This window comes from Pholis gunnellus (genome assembly GCF_910591455.1).
Source record: "Pholis gunnellus genome assembly, chromosome: 13".
In the NCBI taxonomy this organism is placed as follows: Eukaryota; Metazoa; Chordata; class Actinopteri; order Perciformes; family Pholidae; genus Pholis; species Pholis gunnellus.
The window spans coordinates 12,892,975-12,900,938 of NC_136540.1; positions in this window are offsets into that span (position 1 = coordinate 12,892,975).

The window sequence follows — 7,964 nt, forward strand, 5'->3', positions numbered from 1 at the left end:
TCCACTGCTGTCGCCCTAATCTCTTTTCAGTGGCTGCTAAATAAAAAATCCTCTTACATTTTCAACTAGGAACCCTTGAATTTCTCCCCCCATCGCGCGTTCTCTGTCTCGCTCCCTGACTCCTACTGTGCGTGATGATTTCCAAGGAGATAAAATTGACATGCATCAAACGACCGTCTCGCGACCAAGACAGCTAGGGCATCTTATGGACAAGAGTAGCAGTCATAAAACGGACAGTAAGTACTTACGATGAAGCAAGAGAGAGAGAGAGAGAGAGAGCGAGAGAATGAAACACGAATGGATTCCACGGCTCGGCACACAAGCAAGGGGAAAGACATCCAAAATTGTAAGAAAATCGTGTTCCCTCACCAGCTTGCAATGATGCGACGAGCCTCTCTCTGCAATAAAATCCTCCTCGAATCACTCACCGTCTCTAAAAGCCTGCGTATCGCATCGTGACAACAGCACTGTGTCTCTGTTTACAGCCAAATATTCTGCTGCTACAGCCGCGCCACTCCAGACTGAGCTCTGAACGCCGAGGAGCGCTGATCTGCGTGCATCTGCAAGGGAGGAAAAAAAAAAATTGGGGCTGATAGCCTACCCAGCGTATATTTTTGTAGTCATCTGCGTATTTCAAGTTAAACTACAAATCAGAAGACATTTTCATCGCCAATGACTACAGCAGGAGGCATAAGAGGAAAACAAGGACATTCTTATGGGCAGTTTATAGCATATCAGTGTAATTCATGGTTGCATAAGCCTGCTATAAATCCCAGCTGTTGATTTGGGAATGCTTTTGACAGAGGAGCAACCTCATTCTGCCTTTAGTTTTGACTGGGGGTTTATTTTCATCAGAGCAGGCAGAGTGAGCTGGCAGTGTAGTCACGTCAGTCTGGTCTGCAGTGCAACGTTTCCTCTGAGTGCGCGTGTGTGCCGTGTGTGCGTGTTTGTTGCCTCCTCACGCGTGGTTAAAGTAGTGCATGAGCGTGATTAGTTATGAGGGACGTCATGGGCTTGTGCCTCTGTATTCAATGAGAGATCTATCGATCTGCAATAAAATAGTTTGACGTTTTGTGATATGAATGTTACAGAAATACCATTTCAAAGCATTTTAATAGCCAACAACAAACAACTAATATAATGGCAAAAATGACAAGAAATTAACCCAAACATTTGACATAACTTCTTCCCCATCTTATCGTGCTCTGCTTAAAATGCATCCCTATAACCTGATGCTGCAGGTGCACGCGCATAAATAACGACAACAAGAAACACGTCCACTAAGCTCCTCCCGTAGATTGAACGCTATTGTAATGTTAGCGAGTCATTTCGAGCTGCTTCCCTTCTCTCAAAGCAGACGCCACCGCTGCATGTGACTCGATTTGTGTGTGTGTGTGTGTGTGTGTGTGTGTGTGTGTGTGTGTGTGTGTGTGTGTGTGTGTGTGTGTGTGAGCGTGCGCGGGCATGCATAACCAACACGTGCCCGCGTGCGCGTTGTGTTGGCGCGCACGCCCGAGACGGATCGTGGGGAGGAGAAAAAAGTCCACGACTCTCGTCTCTCCAACCCGCCTCCTCACGTTTCAACAACCTTCCGTTCTACCCAAGAGGAGAATTTCTCCGTGGGCAACAAAAGACAGCTTCTCCCAAACACTGCAAGTGATCAATTAAAACGAATATTCACTGACGCCGCTCAAATAAATAAGGACAAGCACAGGCGACTTGCCTTCTCCCGGCTCCATCTCTGCAGGTGATGGGAGTGGATAGCGAAGTGAGGTGTGTGTGTGTGTGTGTGTGTGTGTGTGCGCGTGTGTGTGTGCGTGTGTGTGTGCGTGTGTGTGTGTGTGTGTGTGTGCGTGTGTGTGTGCGTGTGTGTGTGTGTGTGTGTGTGTGTGTGTGTAGGGCTAAACGGAGAGAGATGGATGACGGTAATTTAGGTGAGAGATGTGCAGGTTATGGAGAAATAATCACTCTCTGGGAACAGTGCTTTTGAATTGTAAAAGAAAGGATATTGACAGACTACGCCCCCCCCCCCCCCCCCCCTCCCTCTTCTGTTTGTGCATCCATCATGTGGTGATAATTTGTTTCGCCTCACGCAAACTTAAAGCAACAACGTGGTGAATTGATATTCAGAAGCAATGTGTGGCAGAGTCAGTCTGGCATGCAACTTAACATTTGTGTCAGTGTGTTTTAATACTCTTCCTTTCCCCATTTGTTTGTTAATGTTTTATTCAGGTGCACAATCAATCTTTATCATGTCAGCGTGGTTTTTAGTATTTGTCCATTTGACCTTTTGAAGTTAAGTCATTCACACTGTAGTATCACTGGGTTGTCATGTGTGTACACATGCAAGTGCACAACCAATTGCTCCTCGGGTAGGCCTATGGAGCCCTTGTCCAGAGTATAACGAATCAGGTTGTTCACTCTTGGCCCTTTGATCTCTTGGGACCCTGAAGGTTTTTTTTTTTGTTCAGTGCACACCCGCCTTTTAATGACTCTTTCACAATCTTAACACCTGCAAATTCTTTTAGAGTCAGATGAGTCTCAGTTTCAGTTCATTTGCAGGCAGTAAGGTGCACATTAAGAGGGATAAAAGCAGGACAGGTGTGAGAGGGCTTTTTATGTCTTACTTTTTATTTGTTTTGGACTGGATCAGAGCTCCCTTGACCGTCCAGGAATGTCTTAATGTGGCATGTGACGTCACTGGATTGGACATTCCTTGGTTAGGTTGGGTCTGCTCCTCGGTGAAGAGGTCACTCAAGACCGCTCTTTGTTCAGTACGCAACAGCAGGCAGGGCTCCCATCTGGCCTCCAACTGAGGCTGCAGGAGAGAGAGAGAGAGAGAGAGAGAGAGAGAGAGAGAGAGAGAGATAAACCCAAGTGCCGTACTTCAGTTCAATTACTGCAGTAAAGCTTGATTTGTGCTTGCCTTTTTCGCCCCTTGGGCTTGTGCATTTCACAGTGCCAGCGGGTTGGAAACTGTGCTACTGCTCTGTCTCTTGAACCCGGACTTGGTGCCTGCTGCTTAACAGTGTCTCATTTCCCTCCTGTTGAGCTCCTGGTTTCATCTGTTACCTCTCATCTATCCAATCTGGATGGAGCAGGCTAATTGAGACCTTCCACAGGTGTGGATGAATCCATTTTCAGTTAGGTGTTACCCATATGTGGCACCAAGAGGAGGAGAACAACTCACAGTCAATGAGAATGAAGGAAGGTAGGCACCAGAATGCACTGTCAGAAGTTGATTCTGCCAAATTGCTGCCCTTCTAGCAGTCTGGCTGGTGGACACAGCCACTTTGGCTGTAGCCTGTAGTTGTCTTTCTATAGAGCAACAAGAGCGACTTGTCTCAATCAGTCGTCCTGAGGAAAAAATCAGGGTGTTATAAAAGACAAAAAAGGGCTTCCCCTCTGTGAGCTGCTCTCTGCAGTCAGCTATAAACTGGCCTCTCCTCTGACTCACTGTTTCAGGCCAAGTACAGTGTGTGACACACACACACACACACACACACACACACACACAGATTCACATTTATACCTACTCATGAACTCTTGCTGTTGGTGGATGTTTATACCTGTATGCATACGGTACACACACATACAGACTGTTTAAGTAATCCGACTAAACATTCTGCTTTTGTACACAGATGTGTGTAGAGCTCCTGAGGGTAACATTACAACATCTAGATTGCTCAGTGGTTTGATCAATTTTGTCTTCAAGTATGATTTTGTAACATGTTGATGGGTATGTTTCTTGTTGAAACCAAAATAAAAACACTTAAGCCAGACATTTATGTCAAGGGGTAAAGGATTGACATAGTTATTTACCAAAAAAGATTGGTATTAAAATTTTATATAATTATATTCTAATCTTATATAATCTTGTATAATTCTAGATTAAAAACATAGTTTTTAAAACATGTTGAAGGAATTAAAGAACATTGTTGTTCAGCTTAGCATATTTTAGACATTTTTTTTGTGTCAAAGCTGCCAATATAGAGCATTTATGAATCATTTGATCCTTTCCCATTTGTTGCATTGTGCTACAATTTACCAGCAAGCTGGAGAAAACAGTCATTACTGATGTAAACAAACATTTAACTGCACTAATACTTGTGTATTAAAAGACCTGTCAATCACTTTAGAGGCGTTAGTAGGTTCCAGTGTTTAAAAGTCTGGTGGTGGGCATTGCCGAGTGTACTTTTAAAAACCTCATCTAAAAAACTACTTCTATTTCACCACCACAATAGTGTGCTGCACTCCAGAAACAACCTTCGGAGTTCTGACAATTACAGATTTGATTCAAAGTCTAGTACAGGATTTTGAATAACTTTTTTTCTCTCCTCTGTTATGTGACTTTGTCCCTGTTTGGTCTGAGAACATCATAACATGTTGTGTATTATCTTCCATAGCAGATTAAACTGTACCCTTGGACCATACCGCATTTGGGAAATAAGGTTTTTCTGTGTAATCCACTGCCCAGTGGAACTGTCTGAGAGAAGATGAATAATTCCATCCGCAGGTTTTAATCTCAATCGCATCACAAACAAAATCGATGTTGAATATTATACTTTATAGATAAATTGACCAAATAAATACAATTTACATTTTAATGTTTTCTAGTCACTGTCGGCTGTTGATAATAAGCAGCATACAGTTTCTCTTGGATGGATCTTAAGTCAATGCCAACGTAGTTAGACAGGAAAAACAAAGAACCTCTACAACAACTGAACTGCTGCATTTGCTACAGCCACCGGTTAGTTTTACACTCACAACTGGAGATGAATGTTACACATAAACTAAGATAGTTATTATCCTGTCAGTGATATAGGATTAACAAAAATCAAATGTAAATCTGTAACTGTCCAAAATAATGTCCCAATTTGAAATACAATTGTTTCAGTGTATGTTATACAGCTTCATTACACAACATACATAAGTACAATTAACTTAAGGATGTAATCTGCAAAGTAACTAGGTACTTTTACAAAATGCTGTGTTTGCAAAACGCACACAGCAGACATGCATGCATGCATACATTAAGGTTTGTGCACAAATATCCAGTCATGCACCACATATGTGCACTGCGGTAAAGGCTTGCAAATAAGCAAGAGCCACACATGTGCAACACAATGTGGGACTAAAGGAGGTAAATCCAAAGCTAAAAGTAGAGATAGTCTGCAAATCTCTGCCGGCAACTGCACTAAGCAACCAGTTGATCTTTTCACACTCAAATAGTCATGGTTTCCAGTGTAACACCATAATATATAGATACCGTGGGGATGAATCCCAAAATCAGTTCACTGGTCATCTCTATGTTTATAATACGTATATGTGCTAACCTGAGATTAAGAATTCAGAAGCCTCTCTGATGGATCTTTGTACCGCCAAGTACACACAGTACACCATTGATTTTCTGTACACTACGACACCCAATGGACTGCATTGTCATACTTGTATCCATGTGAACTGTGTGGGTGTGTACATACATACATGTATAGGCCTAACCTGTACATACATGTGTGTAATAGCTCTTGACTTACAATAAGCTTGTACTTATCAGTATGTCCACAATATTCAACAGGAATAGCAAACATCAGAGCGCATGTAGTTTAAGAAGGAGGTTTTTTTTATTACAATTTGTCAGTGACATCGTCAGTATTTTTTCAGTAAGGTTAAATGTTGTGCCTCTTCAGGTTATACAATTCAGTAGTTGCCCACTCGCTGTTAACTCTTCCAGAGCGTCCTATGACGTCATTTATACTTACAGTAACAGATCATCTCAGTAGACTCAAGTCATAATTTACTTAATTAGCTCCCATGTTAAATATGATCTGCTATTTGATATGTACAATACATGTCAGGGAGCATTCTCTGTTTCAGTGTAACACACCAATATATACAGCTTTATACCCACTTACTCCTCCCAGAACCAGAGTCGTAGTCGGAGGTGTTGGCTTGTTAGTATCATGGATGGATTATTGATCAAACATCTATCTTTGTCCTGTTAAAAAAATAGGTATTTATTAATATTATTTAATGTTACAATATTCAAATGTGTTTATTTGTCATGAATTTATTACACTGAATAACTAATAACAATGTACGGTTTGGTATAGCCAGGAACCGGGGCTTTAAATTTAAGTTGTCAATGTCAATCTAATTGTACTCATTATATTAATGTTCTCTTCTTTAAAACTGTGCCTAAGTCTTACTTACTTACGCTTATTCATTTAATTCAAGTAGGTAACGTGTTGTTTGCTTTGGATCCCTTGATGTTGTGCCTCTTTGACCTGCTCCCAACTAAATTGTCCTGCTGTTAATTAAGTTGATCTATAGCTCCCGTGGATATGTTGGGGTTTTCCCAGTCACTTACAGTACAATACAGCCTCTTGGAGCCAGCCTCTAGTGGCCATTAGAGGAAGCTCCTCTTTAGGCACTCTGCATATGCCTCAGCATTCAGTTGCTGTGTACTGTGATTAACTGACATTATAGGCATCATTCAAATCCCTCTGATGTAGAAAACGTATTTGAATTCCACAGAGTTCAATTTTTCTCTTCCTGCTGGCCTTGATCCCTCTCTCTCTCTCTTGGTTTCTCCATCTCACCCTTCTTGGTTTATGTCCATACTGGCTCTTCTCTTTTTTTCCCTCAAAAACACTGATGTCTGCTAGTGAATACACTCTCAACATATACACACACACAGTGCTGTGGATGCGAGCGAGTAGGGCCACTGAGCGGAGGCAGACCGCACAGCAGCAGCAGCGCTCTCACTCGCCAGTTTACATAACACTGATTATAACCCTGAGTTTGGCCTGGGCATTAAAATCTCACGGACCATCTGTTCCACTGCTTAGTTGCTTTCCTTCAAATTCTTTTTTCTGGGCACTGATTCTACCTCGTGAACATGTTAGCTACTGCCACTCAAACATCAGAGAGCAATAATATGGGATTACTTGTTTTTGCTCAAAAGTTTCAATTTCTTTTCTTCAAATGTTGTCCTTGTTGGAAAGCATTGAGTTACTGTGCTGTATATAACTATGATTGATCATTATTAATATAAATGAAAATGGTAGTAAATGAAAATAAATAAATTGATTATTGATGACATCTATATATATATATATATATATATATATATATATATATATATATATATTGAGAAATAGCTCTATTTGAGTAGTCTTTTAGTGCCTTTATGTTTTATATATGTTATTTATATTCCTTCTTGTATCTAATGGTTGTTTGAGCTTGTGATGAAAGGAACATTTTTCATGATAATGGATCCCTCTTCTCTTCATTTATGTTCATACTTAGCATACCTGTATGATGCTTGTTCTTACATCCCTATCTCACAAAAATGAAACACTAGTTAGCACTGATGTTTCATTTCAGGCATGCTGATATGTGAATTTAATTCCACAACTTCTACACTGCATAACTATGCACATTACTTTAATGGAGTAATTTATTACAGGGACATCTACATATTCATTCCATTTAGCAAGACATGTTTATTAAATTCTGACAGGTTATTACCCTGCATATTCCTACACAGATTATTTGGCCGCACAACTTAAGATAAGTGAATGTTATCCCAGGGATACAACCAGACAGAAGCTGCAGATCTTGAAAAGTAATACTTCTCCAGCACCAACCTATGAGGTGTTCATTTCTGTACACTTTTCTAATATTAGCTGACCCTTCAGTGGACATTTGTCTTCCCAAGGTCTATGAGAAATTGTGAACAGGGATGAAGTCAAGGGTAAACCTGCACTCAGTTTATCTACCTTTTTATATTTCTCTATAACACAAGTGGAGTGTAGACATCAGTGTTTGTGAAATCAAACTGTTGCAAGTGTCACAGTAAGGTTAGCACTTCTACAGCAACCCTATTATAGAACTGATGTGTGATCATGCCAGTGGTCGTCAGTGCTATGAAGAGCAACAGTATGTTATAGTTGAGGAGC